We start from the raw sequence: 22,131 nt of genomic DNA, 5'->3' as shown, positions 1-22,131 counted from the left end.
AGCTTTTGGGATTTCATTCAGGTCAAATAGAAATTTACAGAAACGAACAAAGAGCCAAAAAAAACATGCATAGGAAAATAAATTTCTTTTTTTTTTTGGCAAGAGACAACCTGCAATACTGAAGTGAATGTAGAAAGGTGTTCTTTTGACAAACAACTATATAGCATCGAGTGTGATTACAACCAAACTACAGGATCTGTGAAATGTTGCTCTTGCTCAGTTTTTTTTTTTTTGAAAATGGAAGTATAAGAAATGAGGCTCTATTACATAAGATCATTCCTATCTAACCCAAAATCCATCCCTCAAGCATATGCACCAAGCATACCACTAACCATGTAATGATGTTCTAAAAGTGATTTTACCAGCTCAAAAGATCAATGAAGGTTCAAAAGTCATTTACTTTACTCACCAAAAATCAAGCACTTAAACTTGGGAATTTTCTCAGCTGATGTGCATTAACATCCATCTTACCACAAGGTTTAGCATGTTCAAAAAAAAACTCTGGAAGTCATTTCTTAGTAACCAAGACAGCAAAAATCGACCCAAACCAATCATTTTGAATCATACTCAGACAACTTTGCAAAAATTTTAACCCAAATGTCAACATGACAAAAATCACTCTTACGCGTGAATATGCTCACCAACCCCAACCAAAATCAGACAGTGTCCTCAGTGTCAAAAATTATGAAAATATAGAGAAAGAAGACACCTGGATGATGAGCATTCCACATATGAGCACAGATTGAGCTTCCTAATATGATTCTCTAAAAACACACATAAAAATGTAAAAAGAAACGAAGAAAATAGAAAATGAAAATATGATACAGGAGATGTGAGCAAACTACTCAGGGCTAGTAAACGGGGTCGTCAAGAATGATCTTTTCAACTTGGTTCACCCGCTCTAAATAATTTTTCAGAAGCTGGTCATTTACTTTGAAGATTCTCCCATCAGTCGGGTCCTCAACCTCGACAGCACCACTGAGAAAAATGCGTTTTACTATGAATGGGCCAGTCCACCACGACCCCAACTTACCGGGGTGGAGATGCAAACGAGAATCATAGAGATTAACTCGTTGATTCGGCTCGAAATTCTTCCTTAGGATCTGCTTATCATGAGCCACTTTCATTTTTATCTTGATCCTAGAATTGCGCTCTTTCAGTATGTCGATCAATGGTTCTTACAATGGATCGAGTTTAGATGAGATGATGACTGGGAATGTGTCTTCATATCCCAAGAATGCATATTTTAAGCCCACAAGTGGTTGGGCTAGCTTAACTTTTGGAGCCTCCTCGGTAGATGATTTCGGTTTTTCTCCTTCTATTGGGAGCTCCTGAAAACATGGTGGCCCAAACTTGGTTCCTCTGTCTTGTGATTCTTTGAAAAAGGCAGAAATGGTGGCCACCTCACAAGGATCGGAACTCTCAGATTCAAAATTTTGGAGGAAGTTTTCAAGATCTTCAGAGTTGCTTTGCGGCAGAACCTCCTCCTCGACAAGTGTTTCGATCATAAATGTTTGGTGACACTCATCGTCATCACGTGGTTGCTTTTGAATATGAAAAATATTCACATCAAAGGTCATATTCCCGAAAGATATCTTCATGAGACCATTCCTACAATTGATAAGTGCGTTTGTTGTGGCAAGGAAAGGTCTTCCTAGAATGATGGGAATGGATGACTCCATATTCACCACGGATTATGCATCCAAGACAAGAAAGTCCATGGGGTAATAAAACTTGTCGATTTGTAACAGAACGTCTTCTTTTATTCCCCGTGGTTTCTTAATGGATCTATCGGCCAGTTGCAGAACCACAGATGTGGGCTTAATCTCTCCAAGACCCAATTACGAGTAGACCGAATAAGGCATGAGGTTCACGCTCGATCCTAGGTCTAGTAACGCTTGGCCGAATTCATGTGTCCCGATCTGGCAAGAAATGGCAGGACAACCTGGATCCTTATACTTTGGCGGTGTTTTCTGCTCAATCATCGTACTCACTTGTTCCGTCAAGAATGCAGTCTTCTTGACGTGGTGCTTTCTCTTTATGGTGCACAGATCCTTGATAACCTTGGCGTAGGCCGGCACTTGCTTGATCACGTGTAGTAAGGGAAGATTGATCTTCAATTGTGTCAAGTGCTCTAGGATCTCACTTTGATTTTTCGGCACTTTCCCAGCAGGTGGGAGAGCTTGGGGAAAAGGCACCTTTACTGGAATTTTAGTTGGCCCTTATTTCTCCTTAGTCGATTCTTCATTACTCGAAGTGGTTGTACTTGTTGATGGCATGTCAAAATTCATAGCACTTCGAGTAGAGATGGCGTTAACTTCCTTGATATTTTGACCTTCAGAGTTGGAAGTTTGAGCCATGTTTTGTCCTCTCAAATTGGATTGGGCTTGTGATGGAAATCTACCGCGCTCCTGAACGGTTAAAGCTTCTGTCAGCTTTGTGATCTGACTTTTTATTTCCTTGTTCTCTTCCACCAGCTGCGTCAGGATTGAATCAACTCTTTGATTCGTCTTATTTTGCGCATCCATAAAAGCTTTTAGGGTATCCTCTAGAGAATTCCCTTTCGGCTGCATGTTATTCTGAGGCGCAAAATATGTCCTTGGTGGTTGAGATTGTTGCTCTGATTTCCATTGCCCTCTAGATGATTATGCATGTTGGGTTGGATCTCTCCAACTGAAGTTTGGATGGTGTTTCCATCTATCATTATAAGTGTTTGAGAAAGGTCCATAAGGCTTATTGTATGTGCCCGATACATTGCACTGCTCCTCGTATACTCTTTTCATTTCACCAAAAGTGAGACAATCTTGAGCCAGATGGCCCATTCTACCACAAATGAAACAGGGCTCATGTGCCTCAATCCTTGCCACCATGTGGGGTCCTTTACTATCTTTACTTTTAAAGGCCTCGATTTGCTTCGTCAAAGCTTCAACTTGGGCCTTGAGGCTGTCATATTCCCTTAATTGATAAACTCTAACTGTTCGGGACCTACTGGTACTCTCAGTAGCACTCGGTCCAGTCCAAGTATGAGCTTTCTCAGCTAACTTATTCAGGTACTCGATAGGTTCGTCAGGATCCTTTTGGAGAAAATCCCCATTGCACATCATTTCAACAAATTGGCACTCTCGGATTGTTAGTCCATCGTAGAAATAGCTTACGAGGTGCCAACTTTCATATCCATGGTGGGGACACAGATTTAACAGATCTTTAAAACGCTCCCAAGCTTGATAGAGAGTTTCATTTTCCTTCTGAGCGAAATTCGAGATCTGTCATTTCAAATTGTTGGTCTTATGGTGTGGGAAATACTTGTTGAAAAATGTCGTCGTCATTTCTTCCCACGTACCAATAGACTTGGGCCTAAGAGAATACAACCAGCTTTTCGCCTTGTCCTTCAGAGAGAAAGGGAAAAACTTCAACCTGACGGTGTTTGCGGCCTCAGCACGGCTGTGAAAGGTGGCCACCACCTCTTTAAACTCCCGGATGTGTACATATGGGTTCCGTTCTTTAACCCGTGAAAAGTTGGGAGAAGTGCAATCATGCTCGGTTTGAAATCCGTAGGCTGTACGTTTGGCAGGAACATGATGCATGATGGAGTGGCCATGCGCGTTGGGTGCAGATAATCTTGCAACGTTCTCTGCTGAACTTCCTCATGTTGTGCCATTGTGAATAGATTTTCAAATGCGAATTCCAACGACGAGTGTGAAGATGGAGGCATAGAAGACGAGTCAGATAGAATTTCACTAAGGGTTTCTAGGTCTGGACGTTGAGCGAATCTCCCTAGCTCGTCTCTATACCGATGCATTCACCCAAAGCGGTTTTTTTTTAATTTTTAATTTTTTTTTGTGTTTTTACTTTTAATCAAAGCAAAAGAAAATAACTATATAGTAACGTAAATTGTAACCACCGAGAGTGCTCCCAGGAAAGACTATAGCTCTTGGCTCAATGAATAGTCTCCTAGACAGAGCAACGTTCCCAGAAAAGATTGGTGGGGCGAGGCCCACTTAAGTACGAACTTTCCTAGACAGAACTCCCTCATATTGTACTTTCTACGTAACCACACAATTATCCTCAAAATCAATTAATAAATTTTATTGAATAAATTATGAAATGAAATCTAATTAGTGGAAACTATTCCTAAGGTCAAAAGCCTAAATCTACCAAATTATGAAATTCCTAGATGAGGAATAGTCAATTAATTACAATCCTAATTATAATCCTAAGAATTAATGTAAACTATAAAAGGAAAAATTAAATTAGGCAACAATATAATAGTTAACAATTAAATTACTCAAACATGGAAACAAAATAAAATCCTAATTTATCAAAAATAAAAGATTACAAAATCAAGTCACAATCAATTTTAAAACTAAAAGGGAAAATAAAATTAACAATTAAAACAAATCTTAAAAGTGTGAGTTTTTTTTTTTTAATAACACGCCTACGAAAAAAATGAAAAAAAGGTAACATTAAACAGAACGTAAACAAAAGAATGTGAACAAAAGTTTTTTTTTTAAATATATATATATATATATATATATAGAGAGAGAGAGAGAGACTAATAAACAAAGCACGCAAACTAAAGAAAAAAAAAAAACTAAGTAAAATAAAATAATCAAATCACGCAAACCAAAGGAAGTTTTTTTGTTTTTGAAAATCAAATTTTAATAAAGAGAAAACACTAACAAACTAAAAGAATAAAATAAAAGACAAAGAAAAGAAAAAGAAAGAGAAAGATAGGTGCGGGTGCGGCAAATAAAGATTTTTTTTTTTTGTGAGTTAAGAAACAGTATACGCAGATCAAAGAAAAAGAAACAAATAAAAAAGAGAAAAAAATGTACTTACTTTTTTGGCTCAAAATCTACTGATCAATCTTACTAGTAGCACCTCCTCGGTAACGGTGCCAAAATTTAATTAACGCCCAAAAGTGATGTTCACAAGCGGTCAATTGTAGCACAAAATGGCGGTCGTATCCACAGAGAGATAACAAAATAATAAGAAAGATAAGCAAAATAAGAGCGTAAGAGAAAGATAAATAACAAGTGAATTAAAGAAAAAGAAGAGTTTTTGAAATTTTGTTAGAAATAAAATAAAATGGAGGAAATTTGTGTGAAGAAAATTTAATAGTAAAAACGGTAAGGTTTTGAGAATCCCTAATGTTTCGTTCACCAATTCCAGTTTTGATTCACGAAATAAAATAATCGAATAAATTAAATCTCTATGTTGACTCCGGAAATATTATTATTATAAGTTATCTAAAATTGACAATATATCAATTTGACAATATTGCAGTAAAAGACAATTTGTAAAATAATTTAAATAACAAAACAATGCGTGACATAATTACATAAGAAAAGCGTGACTAAACTTATATAAAAATTGGCACACAATATTTTGAAAAGTAATAGAAAAATAGATGAGATTTAATTCATTCAGATATTGAACTTTACAATACAAGGAATCAAAACCCTGAATTGGGTCACTCAACACAAGTTCATCTCTAACCTCACCAAGAGAACTCTAACCTAGCTTGCAAAACATTCTCACAAGTTCTAGAGAGAAAATATGAGACTAACAACAAGACGACAGAAAACTGAATATTAAAAGCTTCCAAAAACCTTAGGTTAACCCCTTTATTTATAGTGTTCAGAGGTTGCCTGTCAAATAAGGAAACAAACAATAAAAATAAAAAATTACAAAAGAAAGGGAAATAAAATAAAACTACACATAAATTAAGAGAAATCATATATTTGATTTGGGGAAGAAATCTGGCAACTCGCTCTGATTTTTTAGGAAGAAATTCAGATTCAGCATTCATCTGGACACGTGTCAAAGCTCGGTTAGAGGAAAGGAATAAGGCCGCCACGTGTCGCGCGTGGAGTGGAGGAAGGGCGCTGGCGTTGGAGACAGCTGGAACCCGCAGAAGCCAGTTGTCACGCACGAAGTAGAGGGTAGGCTGGCATCGCAGACGCGGGACCCACGCCGAAGAGAGCTTGGACGCGCTGGAGATCGTGCGGAGGAAGAATGCGCGCTCTGGGATGTTTACGTGCTGGTGACGCACGCGAGGTGGAGTGGGGAAGGCAAGCGAGGTGGGGCCCACGGGGAAATCAGCTTGTGGCTTCGGCTCACACGGCTCTTCTCGCTTTTTGGCTTGTGAGGCACGGCTTAGTGGCTTTGCTCCAGGTGGCTGAAAATATGGCTTTCATGGCTTATTTTTGTGTAGCTTTTTACACTGCTTTTTATTTGTAAATAATTAAGCAAAAACTAGATAAATTCTAATTAAAAATATTATGAATAAAAATAATGGAATTGTTTAATTAAAGCTTAAATATTTTAATATTATATAAATCAAAAGCAGTATTTAAGGTGCATTTTCATGCAATAATCACTAGCATATGTAGGTCGTGTGTGATCACGATTAGAAGTGAGAAATTAAAAGCAGATTTGATAATCCTTCTCATGAATCAGTTTGATGTAGTGCTTGGAATGGATTGGTTGTCAAGATATGGGGCGATTGTTGATTGCCACCGTATGAGAGTTACTTTGACTACCGGTTCTGGCACGATAGTAACGTATCAGGGAGGTGTTAACCCGGTTACAGAAGAACGACTATTGAGGCATAGTGTCGGAGGATGGCAGAATTTAGCTTATTTCTCATTCCTTTCGGCATTAGAAGGTGAATCTAGTATCACCGGGGAGAATGTTGAGGTCCCCGTGGTCGATGAATATGCGGATGTATTCCCTGATGAGTTGCCTGGTTTACCGCCTGACTGAGAGATCGAGTTTTGCATCGACTTACTTCCAGAAACGGCTCCGATTTCTATTACTCTGTATCGAATGGCGCCTGCGGAGATGAAAGAGCTAAGAAAACAACTCGGAGGGTTGGCAGAAAAGGGATTCATTAGAAACAACACTTCCCCGTGGGGTGCACCTGTCTTATTTACGAAAAAGCACGACGGATCCCTTCGGTTGTGCATAGACTACCGACAATTGAATAGGGTTACTGTGAAGAATAAGTACCCATTGCCGAGGATCGATGAGTTGTTCGATCAGCTGGGAGGATCACGATATTACTCAAAAATTGACTTGAGATCCGAGTATCATCAGTTGAAGATTAGGGAAGATGATATTCTAAAAATAGCTTTCAGAACTCGCTACAGGCATTATGAGTTCTTAGTAATGCCTTTTGGATTGACGAATGCACCCGCCGTTTTATGGATTTGATGAATCGAGTCTTCTGCCCGTATTTAGACCAGTTTGTGATAGTCTTCATTGATGACATCCTGGTTTACTCAAAGACTTGGGAAAAGCATGAGCAACATTTGAGGATCGTTCTCCAGACTCTTCGAGAACACCAGTTTTATGCAAAGAATGAGAAATGTGATTTCTGGTTGACAGAAGTCAAGTTCCTTGGACATGTTATATCTGGGCAAGGAATTTCAGTGGATCTCGCAAAGATTGAGACGGTGCTACAATGGGAACAACAGAAGAACGTAGCTGAAATTCGAAGCTTCTTAGAACTTGCGGGGTATTATCGATGATTTGTAAAGGATTTCTCGAGTATTAGTGCTCTAATGACTCGGTTGACTAAAAAGGAAGTCAGGTTTGAATGGGATGCCGATTGTGAACATGCATTCCAAGAACTGAGGACTAGGCTAACCAGTGCGCCGATTCTGACGATTCCTAATAGCGATGAGCCGTACGAGGTGTATTCCAATGCATCAAGACGAGGACTTGGGTGTGTTCTGATACAAAATGGACATGTTGTCGCCACATGAGCAGAACTACCCCACGCATGATCTAGAGTTAGCAGCAGTGATTTTTGCTCTCAAGATATGGAGATGCTACCTCTATGGAGTAAAATTCCAGATCTTCTCCGATCATAAAAGTCTGAAGTATCTGTTCACTCAGAAGGACTTAAATCTGAGACAGAGAAGATGGATGGAATACATGGAGGATTATGACTTCACCTTGCAGTATCATCCTGGAAAAGCCAACGTGGTAGCAGACGCTCTCAGCAGAAAGACTCCAGGAATCCTAGCATCTTTGGCATTGGAAGATTGGAAACGGAGTGAAATTGTAGGTGATTATGATCTTCAGTATTATGAGAATTCTAACCAAGCTATGGTGTATAACTTGGTTTCAACGCCAACTCTTATACAGCAAGTCAAGTAGAACCAATGGCATGATTCGCATCTTTAGAGAATTTGGACTCGAGTTCAGAATGGAGAAAAACTGGACGAATGGAATATTCAGGAAGATGGAACGCTCTACTTCAGGAATCGCCTTACTGTTCCTCAAGTGGATGAGATAAAGAAGACAATCCTTCACGAGGCTCACAAATCGAGGTTCGCTATTCACCCTGGGAGTACCAAGATGTATCAAGAGCTCAAAAGGCAGTATTGGTGGAGAAGTATGAAGAAGGATGTTCACCAATACGTATCAGAATGTGTGACTTGTCTTCGAGTCAAGGCTAAACATTGGAAACCTGCTGGAAAACTGCAGCCTCTTCTTGTTCCTGGATGGAAGTGGGAACACATTACGATGGATTTTCTGATGGGATTGCTGAGGTTTGAATATCGGCATGATGCCATATGGGTTGTTGTGGATAGGTTAACGAAGTCCATGCACTTCATTCCCTTTCGTGCGACGTATTCCAGGAAAGTTCTAGCATAGTTGTATCTGGAGCACGATGTCAGACTTCACGGAGTTCCGTTGTCTATCACATCGGATCGTGACATTTGTTTCAACGCTAGATATTAGAGAAGTTTCCAAGAAGCCATGGGAATCGATGGACAATCGGAGAGAGTTATTCAGATTTTGGAGGATACGCTTCGTGCTTGCATTCTAGATTTTGGTGGAAACTGGAAGAAGTATCTCCATTTAGCTGAGTTCACCTATAATAAAAGTTATCAGAGTAGCATTGGGATGGCACCATTCGAGGCGTCGTATGGCAGACCTTGCAGATCGCCAGTTTGTTGGCTTGAGTTAGAAGATCGACTGACCCTTAGACCGAATGTTATCCAGGAGAATAATGAGAAAATAGCCGATAAAGGCTCATAGTCATCAGAAGAGTTATGCTGACAGGAAGCGTAGACCCTTAGAGTTCTCAGATGGCGATTTTATCTTGTTAAGAGTCTCTCCGCGCAAAGGAGTTACTCGTTTTGGTGTGAAGGGGAAACTCGCGCCGAGGTACATCGGGCCGTTTCAGATCACACAACGGGTCGGTGTCATTGCTTACCGCCTTGAGCTTCCTCCAGAAATGTCTCACGTGCATAATGTGTTCCATGTTTCTATGCTTCAGAAGTGTCAACCCGATCCAGAAGTCATTGTGCAATGGTATGACGTACCGATCCAATATGACACGACTTACGAGGAAGCACCCGTACAGATTCTTGACCAGAAGATGAAAAGACGACGTGAGATACCGTTAGTGAAGGTGTTGTGGCAACACTATGGCGTTGAGGAAGCAACGTGGGAATTGGAAACGACGATGCAGGAACGATATCCATATCTGTTCATATCGTGAGGTAAATTTCAATTTCGGGGACGAAATTTCTTATGGGGGGTAGAATAAACGCCCTCCGGAATTAAACTTGTTTAATTATGATAATTGTGGTTTATTAGTGTGCCTGAATTGATTTTCTTAATTAATCATGAACTTTTAAATTTATTTTGGTATTTGCAGTTTCACCCCTCTTTGTTTTATTTATTTTCCCTAATATTTTCTTTCCAATTTTTCTTTCTCCTTTTCTCTCTTCTCTTCTTTTTCCTTATTTCTTTTTCCTCTCTCTTCCTCACATTACTCTCTCTCTCTCTCTCTGTCTCGACACACACACACACACTCTCTCTCTCTCCCCCTGCCTCGTTCATCTCTCCCTCTCTCTCTCAAAGTTCTCTTTCTCAAGGGCTGGATTTAAACCAAATATAGAGGTTTCTAAGAGGTTTTCCACATCAAAGCTTGGATCGAGGTAAAACTCTTTGAAACTTACTTTAGATTTTCGGATTTAACCTTATGGAACTCATTTTAGTCGAGTTTGGTGATTTTTGGTTTAAATTTCATTTTCGAATGCATTTTAATGAAACCTTGATGAAAATTGGGGGGTTTTGATTCTTTGGACCCTATTTGTTGATTTGAAACTGGATCTATACATTTTCCTTGAGAATATGTCAAAATCGAACCTAAAATTTCAGTATTTGGCATTGTTTCACGCGGATCGGCCATGGCTGGCCCTGGAAATCCTCCCCACCGGTCGACCGGTCACCCCTCCACCGGCTGACCGGTGGAGTTACACTCCTCTGTCACCGGTCGACCGGTTCTCGCTGAACCCGACCCTAAACAGCCCAAAACCCTGTTTTAACCACGAAATTCGATGTGGGATTGACCTAACCTCATTTGAGAACTCAAAATGAGTGGATTAGCCACATGAATCCTTGTTTTCCGTTCGATTCTCTAGAATAAATCTCCATTGTCAAAGAATCATGATTTGAATTAAGAATTGTTTATGAACATTGATTTTGAACTATGGCACACTAATATGATACAATTGCATCTAATTAAACAAGAATGTTTGGTGAGAAAGATCAAACTCTAAATTATTGATTTTGATGGGAAAGTTAGTGGCACGATTGGGATTGGAGGCTCGAAGGCAAGCGGAGCTTGGGCTACGTGAAGATAGCCACAGGTTTGACATTCAAAAGGTAGGATATTCTTGTCCATATCCTTGTTAGCCTCATTTTAAATGATTTTGGCCAATGAAAATGTTTTAGAACAAAACATGTTTAAAGAAAATGATTTCAGAGGAATAGCATGAGAATGCTATTAAGTTTTCCAATGATTTTGGAAATGAGATTTTAAAGAGTATCATTTCTTAAAAATGAAATATTTTAAGGGATGATACAAAGCATGGTGGCCTCAGAGATCGGGATGTGGGAATTGCATCCTTGGAGGCAGGTCCCAAAACCCGTACGGATCCACTTCTTGTTTAGTGGAATTATGGCTCTGCACTTTTCACTAGACAGACATTTTTACCGCTTCTTGTTTAGTGGTATGATGAGCTGCACACTTTCATGATACAGACATTTTCTACTATATGAGTATTTTCTTTTCTAAAAAGGGATGACCAGTTCCGGGTGTATACCTTCGGGCCGTGAGTACCTTTATTTTAAATGCTTTATAAAACTATATCCTACTGGGCCTTTCGCTCACTTTTCTTGTTTTCAAATATATTAAACCCCTCTAGGCGACGCGAGGAGTAGTACGGAGTAGGTAGCTACTACCGATGACGTGGACTTGACCTCGGGAAGCGAAGAGTTGTATTTCTTCTTATCTTTTATCTCAAGGCTTGTATAAAAAATTATGGATTGTAAACTTAAATATTGATGGATTGTGGTTGATATCGTATTTACTTTTGTTTATATTCATGTATGCTAAACACCTGTGGGAATTCCTGACTTGATACCAGGGACGTGGTTTTAAACTGGTTTGGATGGAAATTCCACCACCTTTCTTGAAATTAAATTTCTCTTGAATACAAGGGCTTGTTTGAAAATACCTGGATGTTTTGGATTTGAAAAATTAGGATATTTGCAACATTATTTGCTAATCACTCTCTTAAACAGGTTTAAGTTTCTAAATAAGCCTCCACATCACTAACCCCTATTTGGGTGCGTGATAAGACTTGGTATCAGAGCCCTAGGTTTAGAACCTTATGGTTTGGAATTATGCATACATGAATGACATCAGGAAACCACAAAAACAGTCTAGCTTTCTTTTCAAATAAAAGAATACCACCGCGCCGTAGAAATCCTAACCCACCGGTGATGCCGAATGAGCAAATCATGGAAGCCATGTATACCGCCTTCCAGGGGATGGCTACAAGAGCCCAAAATGAACGTCCTGCAGAGGACAGAAAACAAAACTACTTCTGTGAGTATATGCGTAGCTCAATTCCCGTATTCACTAGCGCGGGTAGGCCCCAGGAAGCCGAGTATTAGTTCGAATTAGTGTCTAAGCATCTAAGTACCATGGGAGTACCGGATGAGTATTGGGTGGAGTTCGCAGCTTTTAAGTTTGAAGGCCCTGTAGGTGCATGGTGGAAGCATATCCGGCAAAAAGGCCATGGAATTCATAGGCCTACAGCAAGGGGATATGACAGTGAGGGAATACGAAGCTAAGTTCAATGAGCTATCCCGTTTTGCTCCTTCCTTGATTGAATCGGAGCGCATGAAGTGCCTAAAGTTCGAGAAAGGTCTTAAGGGTGTGATCCGAAAATTAGTGGTAGCTTTAAGGCATCGAGTCTATAGTGACCTGGTTGCAGCAGCCATCTCTATTGAACAATAGCACATTGTCTTCCTCCAGGATCGAGAAGCTTCAGGAAGAACTTCAGGAGGACCCCAAAGGAGTAACCGAAAAAGCCATGATCAGGGGCAAGGTAGTAGGGGAGTGCCTAGTGGTAGCAATGGCTCTTCAGAAAGTGGGAAGAGTGGGCCCTATAGCTTCAAGTGCCACCATTATGGGGAGCTAGGGCATATCAAAAGGAACTGTCCTCTTAGGGGCCAACAGGTGAACCAACAGACCCGGCAATCACCGTAGAATCAAATGGACACTTAACAATTTAGAAGTAATTTATATCTATAATTTCGAGAGTGAAATTCTAAAAATTAAACACTCGAAAATAATTAATTGAGATTTAATTATTATTTAAATAATGAGATTATTTAAATTTGAATTTGAACACATCTAGATTTATCCATTTAAACTTATTTGATAAGTTGTTCAATTTAGAATTCAAATTAATTTAAGTTTGGCTTAAATTTGAATTTGAATTTGAGTCAAAATTAGACTATAGGATAAATGATGATTTTCTCTTCCTTCTCTATTTGTAAATTGGCGCTACACAGGGATGAGAATCCCCTAAGGTGGCCAGCCACACTAAGGATAAGGGAATGGGAGATTTTATTTCAAATTCAAATAGGAGATAATTGACAAGCTTTATCTTGGAGATAGAGATTGGATTCCTTCTAGAAGTTTGACTTCTACTCTATAAATAAGAGAATGATAGAAAATTACGTGAGACAATTTTTGAAACAATTTTTTGCCTTAATTTTTTAAGGTGGCTGAAATTCTCTAGTAGAGTGAGAAGGAAAATTTTTTCTCCAAAAATTCCACATCGTGCATGCGTTGGTATTTGTACAAATTTGAGTGTTTATTCTAACCCATTTTGTCTCGTGTGTGCCCACACACACGTCTTCGTAGATTCTAAGAATTGACGTGGAAGACATTGGTTTTCTAAACACAAAGTTTTGGAGCAAGGATTGTTCGAGGTCAAAGAATTCAAGTTATCATCCTAATCGGCCGCCGGGTATTATTCGTAATTGAGTTCTTAATAAATAAATTAATGTGATTAATTTATTCATGCATAAATTAATATAATCTATAGAATATTTCAAAGGTTTTATGAAAATTTTTATTATACATGATCCGCCTCCCCCACGCTTCCGCATCCGAATTCGATTCGGTAACCAACAATTATAACACTCATTGTGACACCGACTGGAAAACAGACCTTTCAATTGGTATCACAGCGGTTCACTAACCTTTTCTTGGTGAGATTTTGAGAGTTGGTCTGTTGTAATAGGGATGGATTTTCTGAAAAAATGTGGTTCTGTTTCACGCCCTCCTTTCCTTGATGGTTGCAATTATTCTTATTGGATAGCCCGTATGAAGGCGTTCATCAAAGCACTTGATGAGAAAGCATGGTGTGCTGTGTTGATTGGTTGGACGCATCCTGTTACCAAAAATGAGACTGGAGAAGAAGTTATGAAACCAGAAGAGAAATGGTCTACTGAAGAAGATCGATTGGCAAATAGTAATTCAAGAGCACTTAATGCCATCTTCAACAGGGTGGATGCCAATCAATTCAAACTCATTTCTACATGTGAGTCGGCTAAGGAGGCTTGGGAAATTCTACATACGGCGCATGAGGGCATGGCAGCCGTGAGACTATCAAAGCTTCAAATTCTCACTACCAGGTTTGAAAACTTACGCATGCTTGAAGATGAAACAATTTTTTATTTCAATTCAAAGTTATGTGATATTGTTAATGAGGCTTTTGCACTTGGTGAGAAAATTCCTGAGGAAAAACTGGTGAGGAAAGCACTGAGATCACTCCCTTAAAGGTTTGCTTATAAAGTGACAACTATTAAAGAGGCCAAAGACGTGCTGTCAATGAAGCTTGATGAATTAATGGGCTCTTTGCGTACTTTTGAGATGAACCTAAATGAAAATAAGAAGGAGAAGGAGAAAAACATTGCTTTTCAAGCCGAAGTTGAAGAAGTTAAGTCCGATGATGAAAAAGACTTAACCGAGTCCATAGCACGGTTATCGAAGAATTTCAACAAGGTGATGAAGAAGTTGAACAATAAGAACCATACATAAAACTTTGGAAACTCAAACCATTTCCAGAAGAATAAAGCTGCAGCAAATAACACAGAGATGAAGAGAAAAAGCAGAGGTATTCAATGCCGGGAATGCGACGGTTACGGCCACATTCAATCCGAGTGTGCCAAGACTCTAAAGAAGAAGAAGAAATCTCTAAATATGACGTGGAATGATGAAGACTCTGAAGGCAATCAGGAGGATGAAGACCGTGTGAGTAACTACGTTGCTTTCAATGTTTACACTGATCAAGGTGTTTCTGCATATAGTGTTACAAAAGGTGTCACAGACAGTGTTACAATAAATACTGAAACAAAATCCGTGAACAGCAAAAACGAAGGAGATTTTTCAGATTCTGAAAGTAACAGTGATGGTGAGGAATTGACTGTTGATGCCATACAGGCTGTTTATAAGACCATGTTCAGCAAATGGGTTAAAGTATGTGAAATAAATAAGTCTCTACAGGAGCATGTCAATGAGCTTGTCAAAGAGAATGATGTGTTGAAGAGAGCTGCTGATAATTATGAATTCCTTACTGCAGAGAGAGAAAAGAAGTTAAAGGAAACAAGGGATGAACTGGAGAGCACTCAGAAAAATTTGAAAATGATGAATTCTGGTAAAAATAAATTGGAACATATTATTTCATTAGGAAGATCAAGTGGTGATTGTCAAGGCCTTGGATACACAAATGAAAGCTTAACGTCCAAGACAATATTTGTGAAGGAGACACTCGCTCCTGAACCTCGGACTACCCTTAGTAAGCATGTTATTATCTCACCCCCTTGACGTAAAAGATTTGTCCCCATATGTCATTATTATGGTTTAGCTGGCCATATAAGACCAAGATGCTACAAGTATTTGAATGCTTTGAAGAGAGGTATGCTTCCTAATCCACCAAATTCTGCAAGAAGGACACCTAAAATGAAGGTTGATGTGCAAAACAAACTTTCTAGACGTGTGTGGGTAAGGAAATCCGATTTAAGGTGTTATGAGGCTTATAATTCTTTTAAAGCATGTACTACTAACTCTTGGTATTGTGGTAATGGTCACTCTAAGCTTTTGATATGTGATAAAAGCAATATGCATGGGAGAATATTACATTCAGGGGGAGTAAGACTCGTAGAGGATTCAGGGGGAGCGATTTGCAGAGATCAATGACCTTGAAAGATGATATCTAGTGCAAAGTGTTACTTCAAGTGTTCCAACAAGGGTTACAACATGATCTGCGACATCAGTACTGAAAAAGGGTCAACGATCTGATTTTTTTTTTATTTTTTATTTTGTAAACTTTATGTTACCATCTTTGGCTTCATTTTGTCAAAAAGGGGGAGAACAATGTGTTAGCTTTTCTAATTTTTCTAGTTTTTGAATTTTTATTGAAAATAAGAACTTGTGCTAGTTTTGCTAAACAATGCCAAAGGGAGAGATTGTTAGGATTTTATTAGTTGGCATATTTTGGAGTTAGGTTGTACAAAATTTAAAAACAGGGTCAAGTTCATTTTTGGCGTTTGTGGACAGCTATGGAAACTCTATTTCAGGCTGTCTGCACCAGATTTGGAATGATTTTCCACCATAGAAGGAAATCAAAGGAAATCAGCTATAAGGCTGATTGGTTTGACTTTTGGTGGTTATTTGATGAGGCTGTTTTGGAAAGAATCCGTTGAGAAGAAGTTGCTTTGTTTAGGGTGATTTTGGTGGGAGAGTAGATGGGTCTGTTGACCAATTTGGATTGTATATAATTAGTATGCAGCCATGAACGTGAGGCAGTGCTTTTGAATGAAATATTATGCAGCCAAAGGCTGCTTTGATGCTCTTTGAGTGAAAAAAAATAAAAGGTGGTCTTTCGGGAGAAGAACGTATTGCTTTCGTGAGAAAGTTTTCAAAGACGAGTGGTGCTCATTGAACAAGGCCACTAAGAGGATTCTCTACAGCAGCGACAACATCAAGAAAGGAGTCTTTAAGTGTGCAAGACCGATTGGTGTTTGTAATCTCTTTATCTTAGTGGATTATTGACTGCATGGGCGTGACCCCGCAGATGTAGGTGTGCGCACCGAACTGCGATATCAATTCCTTGTGTCTTTTATGTTTCTGTTGATCTTAATGCACTTATAATTTACTGCTGCTGAATCAAAGGAAAAATATAGCCATCTGCACGCATCTGTCATTAGTGTTACAACTAGTGTTATAACACTCTTTGTGACACCGACCGAAAAATGGACCTTTCATTACTTATCTCAACTTTTCTCAAATGGTGGAGCATTTTCTCACCACTCTCATTTATTCAGACTCCATACAAAATAACATGTTTATACATTTCAATGGGCTGCAACATTAATCTAAAAGAAAATTGTTGAGCTTATCCTTAGAGTGCATAGGTTTGGATTTTTGTCCCTTACTCTTGATTAATATTCTTTTTACCCATACACTCTAAGGTTATCTAAACCTATACACTCTAAGGTGTTAAATCTCAACTACATGTATGAACTCCCAATCTTATTCCCCTAAAAGTGGGGTGATGTACTTGATAAAAGCTCAACAAGAATAAAAATGTGTTAAGCTTAAACCCTCGTAAAACGTAACATGAGAAATTGATCAATTCATCTTTAATGATTTATCATCATTGTTATGTCTTTATCATCTTCGGTTATCAATATCTTGTTGTGCTCTTTTAGTATTGCAATTCTTTTGTAATTGAGAAAGACTCTTTTTGAAAAAAAAAAACTCCACCTTTACACTCTATCTAAAATTGTCTTCCTAATTAGCTTGTACAGATTTTATACATTCTCACCCTCATGGCTACCAAGGCACCTTTCTCAACTTGCAAAAAATATGCATAATAATCACGAGCCAAAGTTTCTAAAATCTCATAAAAATTAAACCTTTTCTTAGTCGAGAAACATGACTAATATTTTTGCCAATGTCCTCACAACATCATCAAACACATTCACATTTATAGTACCTACTTTGTATCGTCTTAACATTAGAATCATTAAGGCTTTATAAGAATCAACCACTCCTTATATGGCTAAATATGAAACGAATATCTAGAGTGTAAAATCTAAGAGTTAGAAATATTTTAATCTACAATATCATTTATGAAGCATTGTTCACTTTCAAATATGTCATCAACAATATTTAGAAAATATAAAGTCTTTAGGGTTTATTGTTTTCCCCTTTTTTTAAAGTGCTTTGTCAGTTCTTCATAATTTCTCCTAACATGTTTCTTCTTATGACATAATATATAACACTTAACCTCCTTCCATGAAAACAATTGGTAATAATCATCTCTCCTGTCATAATGTCTCACCCGTGACTTATTCTTTCCCTATTTGAATCTACTTTCACTACCAAAACTTATTCAAAGACAAACTACTAGCTAGCTAGGCTGCTTTATATTGCGGTAACACCCCATAAATAGTTCTTTCTAGTAAAATTGTAGTTATCAAAATCTCATATGATTTAGCTGAGGAAGCCAACAAAATAATTGATTTATCGATCAATCTTGACCTCTATACATAATAATTAAAATATGCAATCATTAAATTATTTATACATTTCTTTATATCAATTTCTTTTATCTATCTTCAATACATAGGTACCTCTTTTTAATATATTCTATTAGTTAGAGAATTTAACACGTAAACTTTCTCTAATTTGTTCCTTAATTCAAAAGGAGATGTTCCATCTCTTGTTATATTTCAGTCTATGAGTCAAACTTAAACGAATACTTCTCCCTTCGCGCGTATTATCAATTACCAGAGCACCAGAGCAAAACAACAAACTAAAAAAGGCTAAGAATAGTCTCAAAAGAGAGGAAACTAGGACAAAATATATTTGCACTTTTTCTTTTCTTTTCATCTAATTTCTGGACCGAAGAAACTCTGAAACAGTTATGGCCCTATATAAGATCACGTTTTTATTTCTCCCCATATAAGATTACCTTAACAGAACTTGCACAAAGATGGAATCAAGGGTCGCGACGAAAATATCATAAAAAAATGGAGATTAACTGTAAACGTAAAGGGCAACTAGATTTTGACATGTATAATGCCAAACAATTGTTTCTTATGATCATTTCTTTTCACTTTACATTAATTTTCTTTTCTCCTCGTTTTGGATTTAGAATTCTCTTTATCTTTTATGTGGCATCAATCTTTGATGTTTGGCATTTGCTAATGTAAATCAATAAGGATGACAGCTCAGCTTGTTGTTTAGTGAATAATTGGAGTGATAGGCCGAAAGAGATCGCAAAAGACAAAGAAAGACAAGTAAAATAAACTAACAAAATACAAGTGGTCCAATAGGCTTAAAGTTCCTTAGAGGAAATAAAAAAAGGAAATTGAACTTTTAGACCTAATTTATCAGAAAAGTGAACCTATGCAGGGACGTACCTCAATCTCAAAATTAGTACCTTATACTAATACGACTAATAAATCAAGTTCTAAACAAGCCAAGCGAGAGTATTGCACACACAATATTTATGTTCTTGAATCTCGACAGGACGAAAAAAGAAACAATTGGGATAATTACATTGATATTCTTACAAACACTCTTTTGAAATTTTTTACATGAGCGCTCATTTAGTAGACGTTTAGTTAATAGATTCAGAATCATACTTTAAAATTATTCTCGATTTACGTGTATTTTTTATGAAAAAAAATACTATAACAAGTCACGAACCATAATCTAAATTATGACACGAATTCACAAACTAAACGCACTCTTACTTTAATTTTTAATTTGTAGGCTACGTCTATTTCTCATAAAAGGGAAAGAAAGAAGGGTGCATTTATTGTGGAGAAAGTTACTTGTAGGCTGCTTTTTATTAGTATTATCATAAATGACCATAGTTAATAGATATAATTAATTAGCATTCTTCGTTATTTGGGGGCCTTCGTTATTTAGGGGCATTAAGCAGGACTTGGATCCTCTGTCTAAAATCCCATGTCACCATCCCTGTCCATCCAATCTAAACGTGCCACCTCATTTAAAAATTCTACAAATAGTTAACACTTAACGGAGTTTGTTTTTTCGTTTAAAAAATCGTTCACATTGCAGATTATATGTATGCAAGGAGTTGATGAACGACGATTTTCAAATGGAGAAAAAGATTTGATGAACGACGTTTGTTAACACCGTTTTGGATTAAAGGCTTTAGATGAGGTGGCATGTTTGGATTGGATGAATAGAAATTGAGTCAGGAATTTTGGACAGAGGATCCAAGTCCCCTTAAGCCATTGCCTAATTGGCGGTAACGAAGAGCCGGCACTTATCGACCTTTAACTTTTCTCTCTAAAATTAGTTCTTATAGTTAATTTTATCTCATAAATAGTTATTGACCTCAAAAAATGTCTTTCTCTATTAAATTTTAAATAGAAACCGCTAGTTTTATCTTATAAAAAGTTTCTGAACTATTTTCTCTTTTTAAAAATATTTCCTATGTTAAAGTGTATTATATTTAATCCCTAAGAAAAAAAAGTTAAATTAGACGAGAAGTTGTGTACAAAACGTTAATCTCTAAACAAAAAAAAAAAGGTGATTCTATTAACACCTATTAAATTTGTTTAAAAAAAACGACTATAAACAATAGTATTTTTTATTTTTTGTTATAGTACATAAAATAATGTTATAAAATATAAAATAATGTTATAAAATGATCTTGTGGTACATTTTGCTATATATTGTTGATTGTGACTTGTAGTTAATTGCTAATTTTACTCATTTTTTAGGAAACCTTTTTTTTCCTGAATTTAGTGTTAAAAGATTCTAACAAATGGGTTAGATATATACTAGTATTTTTTTCTTGGTTGAATTTTGAATGTGCTTGGTTTCAACATTTTGTATTGTTCTAAATTAAATTTGTTTGTGATTTTATTTTTATAAGAATTTTTTTTTAATTTAAGAAAATAAAAAACTAAAGTGATAAATTGAGAGTAATAGGTATAATACAAAAAATTCTATAAAAGTGTACCGTTTTAAAATTATTATTATCAGATAAGTAATATTTTGGGAAATTTATTAATATGGTCAGGGCAAATGTAATCACTCAAAAAAAAAAAAAAGTTACTTATGTGAATAAATAGATAAAAAACCATCAAATATGTGTAACAAAAAAAATTAATTTTCGTATTTGTTTTAGTTGTGGAACTACATTTGTTACAACTTCTTCTATTCATTTAACAAATGAATTAATTTTAGCACACATATATACACTTTTTTTAGTTTAGGGATTAAATATAGCACAATTGACTTAGAGACTATTTCTAAACAGAGAAAATAGTTCATGTACTTTTTATGAGATAAAATTAATGATTTTTGTCCAAAATTTAATAGATTGACTATTTATGAGATACTTTTAGAGTTTAGAGATTATTCATGGGATAAAATTGACTACATGGGTTAATTCTAGAGAGAGAAAAAATTCAGAGACTATTCATAAATTTATTCCTAAAAATAATCATACTTAGTTGCTAGTGAAATAGCACGTACGAACTACCACAATTAATATGAAAAAAAACCCAAAAATACTATTCAAGATAGTAAAAAAATTATTTATATCGCTTCACTCAAAAATAAATAATTATTATTTAATTAATAAAGAGAAAAAGATTATAATGACACTTAATTATATAGAATGACATAAATAATAAATTTATATAAAATTATGAATAATAAAATTATGTACTTTTCTCAATTATATAATATATATGCACAAAATCTAGTCCATGCAACAATATGAATCTTTCAATATGTTGTGAAGATTTTATATTAGGATCTGAAAAATAAATTGCTTTTAAGTTTTTATTTTTAGCCGTTATATTTATCTCTTTAAAGATGAGAATTTTTTTTGCTAATCTTAAAAATCAGAAATTTACATTATCGGTGGGGCCTCCTCCCGTAGGAAGACCCATGTTGTTCGACAAAAAATTTAGAAAGATCTATTATGTAGCATGAGGCTCATCTTTGTCTCCCTCTCTTTTCTCTTCTCTCTCTCGTCGCAAGGTCTCCAAAGCACATGACATGAGTACGGAACTTGATAGAAATATCAAGTTCCTTGACCATTGACATCCATTTAAATTAAAATATTATGTACAAGGGAGGAAGATCATTTTCTTTCACATTGTCATCCAGTACTAGAAAGTGGAAAAGTTCCCTGAGAAAAGCTCTCCACCAATTTCAAAAAAAATGGTTTTCCTTGGGCTTTGTTGCCCCTTAAACATCAAACAACATTCCCACTATTATTTTTCTTCCTTAACTTTCCCACCACATTTTCTCCCTCCTCTTTTTTCCCTTCCCACAAACTTCAATCAGATTCTTTATCCTCCAGGAAAGCGCTGAATAAGTGCAACATTAAAAAAAAAAAACAAAAAAAGAACAAAAACAAAAACAAAAAAACCCTCAAAAGATCTCTCTCTCTCTCTCTCTCTCTCTCTCTCTCTCTTCTTCTAGCTAAACCCCTCAAAAACCATGAAAATTTTTCCACTTTTCCGATTCAAACTTTCAAAAACCAAAATTTTCAGACAAACCCACTTCTAGTTTACTAGTTCTAGTTCTCATTCTTTAACTCCCACTTGAAAAAAAAAAAATATATATATATATATATATATCAAAAATCAAAAACCCATTTCCCAAAAGTCCCTCAAAAACAGAGTTTTGGTATGTCTACGGCACCAACAGTGGAGCAACAGCCACCAACG

The 22,131-nt window shown here is 36.7% G+C and overlaps 1 non-coding gene across 1 annotated transcript; it reads left to right on the top strand.

Annotated features, from left to right (window-relative positions):
• Positions 1 to 3,171: 3,171 nt before the first annotated feature.
• LOC112093856 lies at positions 3,172 to 3,278 on the top strand. Its single transcript, XR_002903245.1, has one exon. It is a non-coding gene; the product is annotated as a small nucleolar RNA R71 (small nucleolar RNA).
• Positions 3,279 to 22,131: the final 18,853 nt, after the last annotated feature.

The sequence above is a fragment of the Morus notabilis genome, unplaced genomic scaffold, assembly GCF_000414095.1.
Source record: "Morus notabilis unplaced genomic scaffold, ASM41409v2 Scaffold45, whole genome shotgun sequence".
Lineage (NCBI taxonomy): Eukaryota > Viridiplantae > Streptophyta > Magnoliopsida > Rosales > Moraceae > Morus > Morus notabilis.
The sequence above is the reverse complement of the archived record's forward strand: the minus strand, read 5'-3'. Positions and strand labels throughout refer to the sequence as shown.